Below are 15,648 nucleotides of genomic sequence, written 5' to 3'. Positions count from 1 at the left end.
TGGCTCAGGAATGAGACAGCCCTTAAAATATATAGCCTCAGCCGATGATCCTGTGAGAAGTGATGACATGAGCACTTCATTTGACAGCAAACAGACAGACAGTATCATACTGCTTGAATATAGAAGCATTTTTTTTATATTTCATCTAGCTTTAACAGATAAAAAAATCTTAAGGTTTGATCAACTTTACAAAAGCAAACAATTTAATCCTTCAGGAAAATGTGGTTTGAGGAAAAAATCTTCATTGGAACAAAATTCTAACCCAATAACTAGTTATATTGGTGGGATTAGGCATACACCTCAGATGTAATCTCCGTTCCCAAGAATGTTATAAATTCTTGAAGTCATGGAGTGGACCTGCACAGGGAGAGAGAAACCACAATTCCTATTATTCAGTAAATGTATAGTTCTAAACAGGCACGGATTAACACACACGCTTGCCTAGGCTGCAGCGTAGGGGCCCCACCTGTTTAGGGGCCTCTAATTGGCCAAATTATTATTTTTTCAAATTTACTCCAGCGCATTGGCCCATAAGAAATACAACAAAAAACAACCCACTGATTGGATAGATGTGACATTTCGGTCACATCTGTCCAATCAGCTGCTGGAAATGATGTCAATCATTTTCATTTACAGTATGTCACTGCTATTGCTAGACGCCATGGCAGCAAAATTTCCAAAAGAAAGTACAATTGTGGAGCACAAAAAAGGGAAAATACAAAGGTTAAAAGAACAATGTGACCAAGATAGCAGATAGCATGCATTGGTTAAAACAGCCCTAACACACAGGGTTTCTGCCAATCTCATGCCGCGTGCTTTTCCGGGAGAATTGTCCAATAAGGGACTAATACAAAATTGTTACTAAACAGTTTTATACGCTAGAAAAAAAAACTTTACGAAACCTGTACGATCGCAGAAATTGATCGCAGAAATACTACGTAATACGCCCAACTCATTTTTTACAAGTTGAACATGTTAAACATAAGCCATGTGCCGTTGCCAAGCAACCATGAATGTAGAGGAAACACAGTAGTATTTGCTGTCTCAATGTGTGTGTATCCCGACGCCCCTCGCAAAGTTAATTTGGTATCTCAGCTTGATACTATCGAACCCAGGTGCATTTGCATTCATCTTACGTCATCACGAACGTGCATTACACATGATAGTAAACAGAACACGGGTCAATATATAAAGTTTTTTATTCACTTGATGCTATTAAGCCCAGCGCAGAGTTAAACAACACTTGGTCTTACTGTTTGCTCTCAGCTTTCTGCTGCTTGCAAACAGACTATTTCTACATCATTATGTAAACCGTGCCCTGTTCCAATCTAAACTGCAAGTGTGAAAGCAAGGGCGGATTTAGTGATTTGAGGGTCCTAGGCAAATTCATGTATGGGGCCCCAACTATGCACACAACTTTTCACCCCTAGTCAAAGTGATAGGGGGAAACTAAGATTAATAAAAACAGATACTTACTTATTAAAAATAATAATAATAATGAATACCCGTATGAAAAGCATGGGGGTAAAATACATCTCGGGATTACTATATACAAACTGTGCCATCTCTCTGTGTGTTTTTTGTGGTTAACGACCTTTCATGCATTTAAATGTGATCAAATTTCTGTACTAGTGTGTAGAGTATGAACTGTTAGCACTGTACTGACATCATTATATTATGTCTTTATGTGCCTAACTGCCCATCGGTCTGCGAAGCGGAGTCAAACAACCTTTCTACCTTTGAACTGGCCGTCCTCTCCTACCAAGCGCACAACACTCTTTGTTTGTCAGATGTGCTGTCGGTGTTCATGGAGAAATACTCACCGGCACATTATCATTGATCGTGGCCGGGAGAGTGCCGTGTCTGGCGGGAGAGAGGGGCTGTTGCTGTAAGAGCAGCGGTGGAGTTTGTGTGGGGAAGAAGCATAGATCGTCTTTTTTCCTCTCCGCTGATGTAGCACCGTTTCTTTGTTGTTTTATTTCCCTGCGACTTTAACTTCGTTTTGCAGCTAATGTACAACAGGGTGACAGTCTCGCTGTGGGCAGTTCTACTAATTCCTACTAATTACTTTCTCTAGCTGGTGTCGAACTCTTCTAACACATATACGGTGCTAATAAATTGGTCCATTGTAATCTATAATGGGGGGGGAGTGCCTTTGCACAGATGTAATAACGTAACATGTAATAAGGTAACATGTAATAATGTAACATGTAATAACATAATCATAAGATGTAATAACGTAACGTTAACAGGGATATACAAACTATTTTGATGAATACTTTGGGCTCTAGGTGGCTACTGACATGGCATATTGGTTAAATCCACCCCTTCCTTTTGGAGGCCCCTGGTAGCTCGGGGCCCCAGGCGATTGCCTAACTTTGCCTAATGGGTAAGTCCGCCCCTGTGTGAAAGGCACCTGAAAGCTATCTAAAGGGGGGCCTCCCCCAAAGAGCAGCCTAGGGGCCCCTGACCACCTTAATCTGCCCTTGGTTATAACGCATTGGAGGCTTTTGTGCAAATGTATTCAAAAGCTATTGTGCTTAATAAAATATGAATGGCCTTGCTCAAATTGTCTTAATATTTTAAACGATTAAATCACTTGTAATGCTAAGCTTCAATATCAAACGTTGCCAGCATATAGTACACTTCATCTGTTGTGTGTTTTTGATAAAATCTAATTTCTTTTTAATGGCAAAACCATGGAGACGTAAAAGGCCACAGAACATTAAATGCGAAACCTTCGTGAAATGTTTCTGCATTTTCTAAACAGCCTTGAAGGACAACACAGAGCTTGTAAAGCGTTTAATTTCTGTTTTATAAGCAGCTTTATTGTGCCTCTCAGCCTCCCTGTTTTAAATCGCTCTTTAATTAAACTCCAGCTAATTACACAACTCTGAAATGGCTGTTGTTACTGAAATGACGGCTCCCTAGGAATGAGGGGACTTCCGAGGGCCGCGGCTTCTACAACAGAAACGTCAGCTGACGCCCAGAGAAACGTTGCTTTCTCTGCATTACACCCGCCGTCTGGCTACATGGCTAGTAACACACAGATTTAGATCTAGTAAATTCAGCCAACTGTAATTATGTTAGATTAATTTGTTCAAGAGAGTTGATTGCTGTGTAATTAACATAAAAACATCGTCTGAAATATAACTGTAAATGCACACGTTGGATGCATTCTTCTTTAATTCTAATTTGAAAGGAAGATAAAGAGAAGGCCAAATTATGCTTAAAGGTGTCTTGTAATTTCAGAATTTTATCATCACTATAGAAACAGAAAAAAACTGCATCAAATAAAAAGATGAAAGGTGAATAGACGGTTTCACCAGACGTTTTTTACTTATTTTAGATTTAATTTATATGTATAAAACGATCAGTCCTGTTCCTTGATTCTGATTGGTTGAGTCGAGTTCTAAGCTTTATAATATACACAGATTTAAAACTGCTGATCGCATTACATAGCTTAAATATGACCTTATTTACTTTATTTTATGAAACCTTGCTTTGCATATGGAATAACTTTTTTATAAAAGCAATAAGCCCAGCGAAGCAGTGGGTTACTAAAGCAATAAGCCCTGCGAAGCAATGGGTTACAAGTGCATGTTGTAACAGCTAAGGCTTCAAGTCGTGCCACAATGCCCTTAGCTGTTATAAAATGCACTGTTACCCACTGCTTCCCGGGGCTTATTGCTTTCTAAGATTACACATATTGCAAAAGGAGGAAAACCTGTCAAGGTTTAGATCTTAGTTCCGATGCATTTCTTATAACATTTCACAATTTTCAGGAATGAGTTTTAGGATTTATCAGAGTGATCTGAGATGTCATGGCTTAGATGAATATTGATTTAAGAGTTCAAGAGTTCACATTTGGTTTACCTGGCAATATTGTAATAATTCATCTAAAATTGAACCTGTCAGTGAATGACATTCTGTAATAATAAGGTGTTTGCAGAAATTTGTGTGTGGTTTCACTTCTGACAGTTTCATTGTTGCTCTCACCTACACATTGGTCCAATGACTAGTCAGAGGAACAATACTTTAAAATGGCTTTTAAGGGTAGAATTCAGAGGAGGATAACTTCACATGTCTTACTGCATCCACTGTTTTCATCAAATTTGGAGAGAGGTCACATAATCCCCAATTTTTAGGTTTGCTGATTTGCAGATTTTAAAGGGGATGAGATTAAACACTTGCCATTTTCCAAACTAAATTAGACAGGCCAAGAACATCTGAGTGATACGAAATGAAACCTCATTCCTCATTCAGCCATATAGGCTACTACAGTACCTTTTTGGCCAACATCAAGCTTGTTGGATGATATTGTGTCTCTTGGGGACTAAAACAACAACTCTGTGACAAAAATGTAACCAGCATTGTTACTGGAAAAAGTAGACTGTAGATCTGGAAATCCTCCATGCCATTTTGCAATTTTTCCATCTCTGACAACTCTCTCATGCTATGCCAAGATGAAGAAATATTCATTTTGGTTTGTTTCCCAACATTTTTCATGTGAAAATTTTTGAGCTTCTCCAGGCCCTAGGTGTGCTGTTCACTTATTTAAACAAGTAGGCCCACAGTATGTGTTCCTTTTTACGGGTACAGGGTTTTAAATTTTAGCTATACTCAAAAACCCGAACCATGAAAGGGGGAGAAATTAAGGTGTTTGACAGGCTGCCGTGGGTCCAGTCATCTGTCAGATGCTCAGGGGAAATCAGGCCTCTCTGTATGCTTCCTGTAGAAGGTGGTCTGCTTGCCGTTAACAAGTCCCCTGACTCCTACTGGCAGCCAGCCGCAAAGAAAGGGTTGGTAAAGTCAGACAAATCTATGCTCTACTGAGCATTGCTAACTAATGCTCTGTCTGAAGGGTTATCAGAGAGAATGAATAGTAATTAAATGTGGTAAATCGATCAACCACACAGATGGGTTACATAAAATTGCCACCTCGCCCTAAGAAATACAGGTACAGGCATCGTTATTGATATTGTCGAGTAGCAGAAAAAATATTGGTACTCGTACTCGTTCTTAAAAAATTGGTATCTGAGCATCCCTACACATTATACAAACATACACACGTTTTTTTTATTACTAGGGCTGTGCAAAAATGTTATGTTTTTTTCCGATAGTGTATCGCTATTTTTTTTTAAATCATGTCATACATACGGCCAAAAGTAAGTGGAAGCAGGGATGGGGAAAATATGAGAACCCTTCGAGCTCTCAGAGCTGATGTGTGGGTGCTTTGGATTTGAAAATAAGTGATGGAGTATTGAGCTATATGAAAAAAGGCTGTTTGTAAGCTTTGCAAATCATGACCCAAGTCAGCGTCAGTCGCTTTGGATAAAGCGTCTGCCAAATGAATAAATGTAAATGTGATGACCCACCAAGTCACTTGGCTTATGCAGTGCATTGACAAACAGTTTATTCCAGAAAGTAACAATGACATTTATTGTGCTTTCACAGATGTGACACCAGCGCATTTACAGCATGGATGAACTAGGGGTTTTATACTGACCATGTTCATTTACATTTTAACTGTAATGCTCCATAAGAGCCAAGTGACTTGTGTGACCCACCTTATTCCCCTGTGCTACCCACTTAAGGGGCACAATCCAGTTTGGGAACCCAAACCTCTGATCTAAAGGTCCATGCATCCCACATCATGGCCACTCTGCAGAGGTAAGGGATGTTTTTACACTTATCCTTACAGAAAACCCCAGGTGGTGAACAACTTGTTGTATTTCTAGCTCTACTTTTTACATTTTCTATTTAAAGTATTGCTATTTATCACAAATGTGTATCGTATTGAAATACATAGCAATATATTCTATCGTGACCCATCTATCATGATATGTATCATATCGGGAGGCACTTGCCAATAAACAGCCCTACAGTATTTATTACAATTCTAGACTACAAACTTTTGGAATCTATGCTTTGGTATAAATGTGTCTATTGACTTAACATTCATACTGTAACATTATCTCCGCCCTCGTCGACCACGCACCAGAGTCATCTACCCACTCCACCCGCTCACTTTCACCGGACTTTTAACCCCAGAACTACATTCCCCATCATGCACTGGCCCCCTCTCTGACTTCATTGATTACCCCGCACCTGACCCTCGTTACACTCCACCTGAACCCTATCTCATGGACACTATTTATACCTTTTGTTTTGTCATGTTACTTGACAAGTATTGTTGTTTCTTTGCCCTTACTATTATCTTCTCCGTGGATGTTATTCTGTTTTACCTGTTATCATCTTGTGGATTTATATTTTGGATTTATATGTTATTCACCCGGATTTATTTGACATTCTTACTTCTGTTCTTGTGGCATTGCTAGTCGTCTAGTGAACTGTTACACATACATTTTGTAAATGTTAAATAACAGTTACTGATAATAACACAGTTACAGTTATGTCCAACATTTATCACATGTGTTTCCATCTTGGAGGTCTTTGCAATGGAATGCAATGTTCGGGTCAGTCCATTAGGCTGATAAGCTTTGATAGTTCTCAATTCAAACGGCTGATTATATTTACTATCTCATGCCAGTTTCACAGTCACTATGATTCCTCCAATTTCAAAAATAGCAGATAATTCAGATCAAAGACTCGAGAACAGAAGAAGATTGTGGCATCTGCTGATCCCATAGCAGTAATCCACACTGCCAATAATGCTGGCCAGTCACTTCTGAATTAAACCACCTTCATCTCGGTTTAAGCGTGAAAGATCATCTTGCACCGCTCACATATGCCTTCACCAACACAACCCTGCATACTCAGTTGATCTGCTAGCGAATACTTGAAGAAATGTTCTATGAGACATGAAAGAGCGACAAAAAAGAACAACCCCACTGATATTCCATTTTCTCTCTGCCTCTGTCTGTCTCTTTGTTTTTATCAGAACAGCCAGTGCTTGCTGTGTGAATGATCCCTTTATCTCACTTTCATTAGCGTGTACGTGTGCGAGTGCTGCTCTCGGCGAGGATGGTGCATCGGGTAGACAGTCACTTCCTGGTGTCTGTGATGTTCAGGCAGATTACAGAGATGCTTTGAAGCTTTGGCTCCTCACGTCTCTGGTGACAGAACGAACAGACCCCTGCCTTCTGCGCCGTACACAGAACCGAGTGAAAGGCCCCACGCTGAACCTAAAGCCCCTCATCCGCTTTGTACGTTTCTCTTGCTCCCGTTAACAATAAAGCCACACCTATTCAATCTCAATCCAGGGGATTTATACAAAGGGAAATGTCATGCATAATGTGGGAAGTCCAACAGGGATGAAGAGGAAACAATGGCTGGTCAGTAATCAGCCTTTATAAGAGCTTCCTGGACTATGAAAAAACATCATAACCTTTCACCTCTGCACACGTCAATCATGAATTTAGCATATTGACATGGAAACTGAAGTTATAGCTAAGCCAAGAAAGCAAATAAATGATACAAAAGGACTCAGATCTTTGATAAGAAGGGATTTCAAGATAGAATTAATAATCAGAGACAGAAAAACTGAAGCTTCTTTTCATTGTTGTTTGATTTCTAGGCAATGAGACCTATGTGTTGAAACCAGTCCTTTGATGTTCATTACTTAAAGGGAAAATCTACCCCAAAAAGAAAATTCTGTCAACATTACTCACCCTCTTGTCATTTCAAACGTGTATGACTTTCTTTATTCTGCAGAACACAAATGAGGATATTTTCAAGAAAGCTAGTAACCAAACAATGGCGGTACGCAGTCACTTTTATTGTACGGACACAAAACCAATGCAGTCATTACCAGCATTTTTCAAAATATCTTTTGTTTTCCGTAGAAGAAAGTAAGTCATACAGGTTTGAAATAACAAGAATGTGAGTAAATGATGACAGGATTTTAGTTAACAGAGTTAAGTTAATAGAGATTTTGAACGGAGTGCGAGAGGCCTTTAGAGCAAGTTTTAAGGTCACAGCTTGCCTTTCTTCTAATCTCTCCTTTTCCTTCTCACACTTTCTCTTCCCTCTCTTCTCCCTCATTTTTTATCTTCCTCCTCCTCTCCCTCATTCTTTCCCTCTCCTGTCCCCCTCTGTACGATAAACTCAGTGAACAGCAGTCTAAAGCACACCAGAGCGCTGTGTGTGTTAAAAACGTTTCCCAATAGCAGCATCACAGATTGTGTTAACTTTTAAAACATCTCAGAATCTGCTGGAAGACCATCATGGTGCTCCTTGGCTTTGAACGGTTATTCTCCTGTGAATTCTCCTCTTTAAAGGGCTCCTGCCTTCAGAGGCTCGCCGAGAAGAAAGGCCTCGAGCGACAGCTATCAGTACCCCCCACCCTTCTTTTCTTCATCACACACACGCAAAGTGTGTGCCTCCCCCACAGTGTCTCTCATCCGAACAGGCTGTTAAAAAGCCCACTACTTCCATTATAAAGAAACCTTCAAAAACAGAATAATACATTAAAGAAGCTTAAACATCAGAAATAGAGGATGACGTCCTGATACAAAAACAATAAGTAAGCCAAATGAAATATTTATTAGAGTAATTGGATCAGAGAGCGATGCGCATGTGATGGAGTTACTGGAAAGGGATGTTGCTGATGCTGACAGTGTATCAGATTTATGTCACAAGTCAAACCTAAGTCTATTTTATTTTAGCATTCATTCTTCTAAGTCTGATGCTTGGGTTGCTGACGCCTGTTTACATCTTGTGGAGGAGGAAAAGCTTTGCCAGAATTTTAGAGGACATGAAATGATGCTTCTTGTTATAGCTGTATATCATCTGGGCAGATCCAGTTTAATACATCAGTCTGCAAAAATTGTTGTATAAAGTTCTAGGTTGAAGTATAAAGATTTCAGGTCAATGATCCCTAGTTTGCAGATGTTCTTTTGGCTATCTGGAATAATACAGATAAATAAGATTTTAGAAATAAATCCTGTTCAATAACCTTTTAGTATAACTCATTAATAGTATTATTTTTTGATGAATTTACAGGTTGTTATTAACAAGCTTTGATCTGTGTGTTTTAGGAAGAACTGTATCAGCATTATGAATAAAGATCTGATTAGAACTATGATCATCATATATGTCCACTGTGACTCACTACTGAATGTGAAAATAGATTATTCAGGGAGAGGGAGTCTCCAAACATTTACATTGAGAAATATCAGGTGGCCTCAATTTAGCTTTAATGGTTATGCCTTCATGAAAACATTGATCAAATTGTGCAGATTTCTTCAAAATTCCTTTAGTTTTCACACTCAGATGAAGACGTATAATTTGGAGAGACTCTAAAAAGAAACATGTTTCATCCTCGCACTGCACAGCAGTGTGTCAATGAACAGATGTCAGTGCTCTTGTCTAATGCGCTGTTTGTGGGCCTGATAAAATGATAATAATTTCCTTTGAGTAGAGCAGACAATGAGTTGGCAATTCAAATTCAACCCAGACTGCAGCAAACGGAATCACATGCTCATATTTTCCCACTGAGATAAGGTATTAATGTGGTTTTTGTGTGTGTACTCCTTTCGGAATGGCTAAATCCTAATTTGTGACTTTCCAAATTTATTAAAACAATCTAAAAATAATGTAAATAATGTTGTTAAAAAATACTAACAAAAATGCAAAGCATTCATTGTTAGCGTTGGTCACCAGGCCCGGTTCCTGCCAGGTGCAAAAGGTGGGATATGAGATATTCCGGCATAGTATTTTTCTGATAAGAATGTGTCTTGGTAAAATTATGATTTTTGTTAAGGCTATTTATGTGAACTTCTGACAACATTTCTCCCATATAAAAATATTGTATTTTTTTGCGGTTCAAAACAACAGAAAAGACGATCTGCGTTTTAAAAACAGATAAATCTCAAAAAAACTAAACCAGTTCCTACTTCGTTTTAAGAAACACAAAACTAATGTTTGTAAATGTTGGAAAAAGAAAAAAAATAAGTTTTATGATATACAGTTGAAAGAAAAAGTATGTGAACCCTTTGGGCTTACTTGGATTTCTTCATAAATTGGTCATAAAAAAGTCACAACAATAGAGAAACATCTAAGTCACAACAATAGAGAAACACAGTCTGCTTAAACTAATACCGCACAAACATTCTACGTTTTCATGTTTTTATTGAACACAACATGTAAACATTCATAGTGCAGGGTGGAAAAAGTATGTGAAACCCTAGGCTAATGACTTCTCCAAGAGCTAATTGGAGCCAGGAGTCAGCCAACCTGGGGTTCAATCAATGTGATGAGATTGGATGTGTTGATTAAAGCTGGCCTGTCCAATAAAAAACACAAACCAGTTTTGAGTTTGCTGTTCTGAAGAAGCGTTGTCTGATGTGAACCATGCCTCGCACAAAAGAGCTCTCAGAAGACCTACGATCAAGAATTGTTGACTTACATAAAGCTGGAAAGGGCTACAAAAGTATATCTAAAAGCCTTGATGTCCATGTCTCCACGGTAAGACAGATTGTCTACAAATGGAGAAAGTTCAGCACTGTTGCTACACTCCCTAGGCGTGGTCGTCCTGTAAAGATGACTGCAAGAGCACAGCGCAGAATGCTCAATGAGGTGAAGAATCCTAGAGTGTCAGCTAAACACTTACAGAAATCTCTGGCACATGCTAACATTTTTTTGACAAATCTACAATAAGGAAAACATTAAACAAGAATGGACTTCATGGGAGGACACCACGGAGGAAGCCACTGCTGTCCAAAAAAAACATTGCAGCACGTTTGAAGTTTGCAAAAGAGCACCTGGATGTTCCACAGCACTACTGGCAAAACATTCAGTGGACAGATGAAACCAAAATTGAGTTGTTTGGAAAGAACACACAACGCTATGTGTGGAGAACAAAAGGCACAGCACACCAACATCAAAACCTCATCCCAACTGTGAAATATGGTGGAGGGGGCATCATGGTTTGGGGCTGCTTTGCTGCCTCAGGCCCTGGACGGATTACTGTCATCGATGGAAAAATGAATTCCAAAGTTTATCAAGACATTTTGCAGGAAAACTTATGACCATCTGTCCGCCAACTGAAGCTTAACAGAGGATGGACGATGCAACAGGACAACGACCCAAAGCATAGAAGTAAATCAACAACAGAATGGCTTCAACAGAAGAAAATACGCCTTCTGGAGTGGCCCAGTCAGAGTCCTGACCTCAACCCGATTGAGATGCTGTGGCATGACCTCAAGAGAGCGATTCACACCAGACATCCCAAGAATATTGCTGAACTGAAACACTTTTGTAAAGAGGAATGGTCCAAAATTTCTCCTGACCGTTGTGCAGGTCTGATCTGCAACTATAGGAAACGTTTGGTTGAGGTTATTGCTGCCAAAGGAGGGTCAACCAGTTAATAAACCCAAAGGTTCACATACTTTTTCCACCCTGCACTATGAATGTTTACATGTTGTGTTCAATAAAAACATGAAAACGTATAATGTTTGTGCGGTATTAGTTTAAGCAGACTGTGTTTCTCTATTGTTGTGACTTAGATGAAGATCAGAACACATTTTATGACCAATTTATCAAGAAATCCAAGTAAGCCCAAAGGGTTCACATACTTTTTCTTTCAACTGTATGTTACAATACATGCAGGATTGAAATGATTTATGATGTTACACATAAAAAAAATACACATTAATTACAGAAGACTGAGAGATTAAAACTAAATAATTGTTGCCTTTTATATAGTAATTGTGTGCGTTTTATTTTACTGATGTTTTAAGCATTAATAAACCGGTTATGTAAACTGGACATAAATAAAAGCCTATAAAGTAATCCCCATCAACAAACTATCACTGACTTCTGTTTAATTTCACAAAAAACTCCTGTTTTAATAAATTAAGTAAAAATCTGGCCTCTTGCAAGCAAATTATAGATGTTTGTTAACAGCACAAAATAAGACTGCAAAAACTCCCATTTTAATAAATTAACCAGAATTTTCTGCAAAATTTTACGTTTATTAAAACCTCAAAGCAAGCATGCAGTGCGCCTAAAATTCCTATCCACAGTATTTTGTGTACACCATAGCATGTAGCATGATTCTCTGGTCACTCACATAGCGGCTTTAGTTTGTAACAGTGGCGTTGCTTCAAGCCAATAGAAAATTACTGCAATTTTTGGTGTTATTTTTTCATTTTCATTGGGAGGGCAAGACAGACGTTTAGGGCGGCTCAGCCCACCCCTGCCCATGCCTCGAGCCGGACCTGCATTATACTAGCCTTGAGATTACAAAGGTGCATATTTTTCAACTACATCTGAGCTCTAAATAAATAAACATGTATGCCTTGTTTTTACAATAAACATTACAATAAAACGATATTTACAATTATTTAGCAAGTATGACAACCTGCTGAAAAAGGAAGGAGGCTAATTTTGTTCATTGCATTTTTTCTGAGGTTAGTCTCTCTGAAATGAATCACTCTTAATGTTCAATCGTTTGATTGGGGGCGAGTTAAAGATAGCTTCTCTTTGCTAGAGCAGAGTCCCATGTTTAGGAGCCAAGGTAAACTAAGACTTCACGGAGGACTGCTCTAAGATTTCATGAAAGCACTGAATCTCTGAAGCACCTGATGAAGGAATCTGTCTCCATGCAGGCTTAAGAGTACCAGACACAGACAGTTACCGTCCAAAGCAGAAGCAAGGCCCTAGATTTAACCTGCCATGCTAAAACAAATCGCTATAAATCTAAAGCCAGGCTGAGCAAACCTACAGTTACCTCAGGCTGGACTTAAAAACTCCAAAGAATAGCAGGCTGAAAATTCAACAAATTCTTAAGAGACAAAACAAGATTTTATTCGGTCGGTTTACGGAAAATGTCCAGTATACAAAACAAAAGCCAATGCCATTACCAGTGACAGAGAGCCTATAGCAGTGTTTATATATATACAAGGCAAATTGAAAACAAATTCTACCTGGTACAAATTAATTAAAGTCAAAAAGTTATAGGACTATAGAAGAAACCAGCTGAGTAAACATGAGTTTGACAGATTATTGTGTATGTTTAGTGTTTCAGGGTAACTGATATATTAGTAACTGTGCAGTGTTATAATTATTAGTCCCTTTCATGTCCAGAGATGAGTGGAAATCAAAACCAGTCCTGTTTTATATATTAACAGTAAAAAGAATCACCAGAACAAATGTGATGATTGTCTTCAGGGGTTTGTGGCTGCTTTGATGAGAAATCCATCCAAATGTCGGCATTGAAAAGACAGTAAAGACCTGCTAGTTGAATCAAACGCACACACACACATAGGCTGACTGGAGATGAAACGGACCTACCTCACTCTTGTGCTTTTGGAACTGGAATCTCTTCAACAAAGCCAAATTTTGGCTGGTATGCTGGACCGCTTCCATCAATTTCTGTTTCTGGAATGTGTTTCAAAGAATAAAGATTATTTATCCTGCTTTTATAGAACAACGTGTGGAGGGTGAGATCATTGTATAAGAATATGGCATCAATGTTATGGGATTGCTTCACACCTACAGTATATACGCTTTGCAGGCTTTGCTTTGTCTCACCAAAACATGAATATACAGCGGGGAAAATAAGTATTTGACACATCAGCATTTTTATCAGTAAGGGGATTTCTAAATGGGCTATTGACACACATTTTCACCAGATGTAGCCATCAAGCAGAATATTGAATTCATACAAAGAAATCAGAACATTTAAGTAAACAAGTTCAGTCATAATAAATAAAGTGAAATGACACAGGGAATAAGTATTGAACACACTTTATTAAATACTTTGTAGAAAAGCCTTTGTTGTTGATTACAGCTTCTCGACGCCTCTTGTATGGAGAGACCAGTCGTCTGCACTGCTCAGGAGTGATTCTGGCCCATTTTTCCACACAAATGGTCTTTAAATCTTGAAGGTTCCTTGGGCCTCTTTTATGAACTTTGATCTTCAGTTCTCTCCATAGATTTTCAATGGGATTTAGGTCAGCTGATTGACTCGGCCGATCAAGCAGCTTGATTTTCTTTCTTTGAAACCACTTCATTGTGTCCTTGGCCTTGTGTTTGGGATCATTGTCTTGCGGAAATCTCCACCCTCTTTTCATTTTCAGCTTTCTGGTAGATGGCATCAGATTTTTATCCAGAATGTTCCAGTACATTTCTCTATTCATCCTGCCTTCAATAATATGAAGTCTGCCAGTACCCCTTGCTGAAAAGCAGCCCCAAACCATGATGCTTCCACCCCCAAACTTAACTGTTGGTATGGTGTTCTTGGGGTGGTGGGCAGTGCCATTTCTTCTCCAAACATGGTGTGTAGAATGACCGCAAAAAGTTCAATTTTGCTTTCATCTGACCATACTATAGTCTCCCAATAATCCAGAGGCTTCTCCAAATGCTCTTTCGCAAACTTTAACAGAGCCTTAACATGCTTTTTGTTAAGCAATGGAGTCTTGCGTGGTGAGCATGCATGGATGCCATGGCGGTTCAGTGCATTGCTTATAGTTTTCTTTGAAACAACAGTACCTGCTGATGCAAGGTATTCATGAAGTTCTGCCTGAGTGGTTCTTGGCTCTTGGAGAACTCTCCTGATTATTCTTTGGACTCCTCGGACAGGGATCTTACGTGGAGCACCTGATAGTGGCCGGTTTATGGTGAACTGATGCTCTTTCCATTTCCGGATAATGGCTCACAGGAACATTCAGCATTCTGGAAATGCGCCTATAACCATTCCCATCAAAATGCTTTCAACCGATACGATCAAGAAGATCTACACAGAGTTCTTTGCTTTAACCCATCATGAAGTCTTTCCTGTGTGCCTTCTAGGTAATGAGAAGCCTTTATAGGCCATCAATTAGGACTAAAGCATCTGATATCAATTAGTACTGATAGGGGGCAGGGTTTCTCTCTCAATACTGACAGATTTCAGGTGATCTCCTGGCTTTCTATGCCATTTTGCACCTTGTTACCTTCATGTGTTCAATACTTATTCCCTGTGTCATTTCACTTTATTTATTATGACTGAACTTGTATACTTAAATGTTCTGATTTCTTTGTATGAATTCAATATTTGGCTTGATGGCTACATCTGGTGGAAATTTTGGGTCAAAAGCCCACTTAGAAATCCCCTTACTGATAAAAATGCTGATGTGTCAAATACTCATTTTCCACGCTGTATATAATCATAGTAGAATGAGTAACAGCCATCCCATACTTATGACTTTATTGATCACAATGGGAAACTTTATCAGTTATTTCTCTAATATTAATCACATTCAAAGCAACCTTAGAACAGATTATATGGTATTACAGTAGGTATGGTATTAAACATGAAAAACTTTTCTCCGATTTTAAGACTATTGTAGGCAGATTTGTGAAAGATTTTTAAAAGATGTTTTATGTGTGCAGGGGGGTGTGGTTTTATGAGTGAGATAAGACCAAAGCCTATATAACACGAGGTGAGATGAGGTAAATCACATCAGAGACTGCCCGGAGAACCGCCTCAGGGAGCTCCAGTTTAAAGATAATGGCAGCTTTGAAAGCTTACGCCCGACTAGAGAAGGATAGATTGAGGGTCATAAGATCATACACATAAAATGCAATTTTGAGATCAAGTTGAATTTAGAAAAGTGAAATGAAGTGCTTTTACAAAGATGCCAAGGCATCATGTAAATCAGTGGATAAACCCTGTTCGCATAAAGGCAGTGGTAAACG

The 15,648-nt window shown here is 38.9% G+C and overlaps 1 protein-coding gene across 1 annotated transcript in view; it reads right to left on the bottom strand.

Annotated features, from left to right (window-relative positions):
• Nucleotides 1–15,648, bottom strand: part of nkd1 (NKD inhibitor of WNT signaling pathway 1) — a 67,467-nt gene that overhangs the window by 51,235 nt on the left and 584 nt on the right. The window contains exon 2 of the mRNA XM_056743508.1: nucleotides 13,261–13,347. The gene's annotated coding sequence lies outside the window, so the exon portion shown is untranslated. The remainder of the gene's footprint in view (nucleotides 1–13,260; nucleotides 13,348–15,648) is intronic.

The sequence above is a fragment of the Triplophysa dalaica genome, chromosome 1 (assembly GCF_015846415.1).
Source record: "Triplophysa dalaica isolate WHDGS20190420 chromosome 1, ASM1584641v1, whole genome shotgun sequence".
In the NCBI taxonomy this organism is placed as follows: Eukaryota; Metazoa; Chordata; class Actinopteri; order Cypriniformes; family Nemacheilidae; genus Triplophysa; species Triplophysa dalaica.
This window is presented reverse-complemented; position numbering and strand designations above follow the sequence as displayed.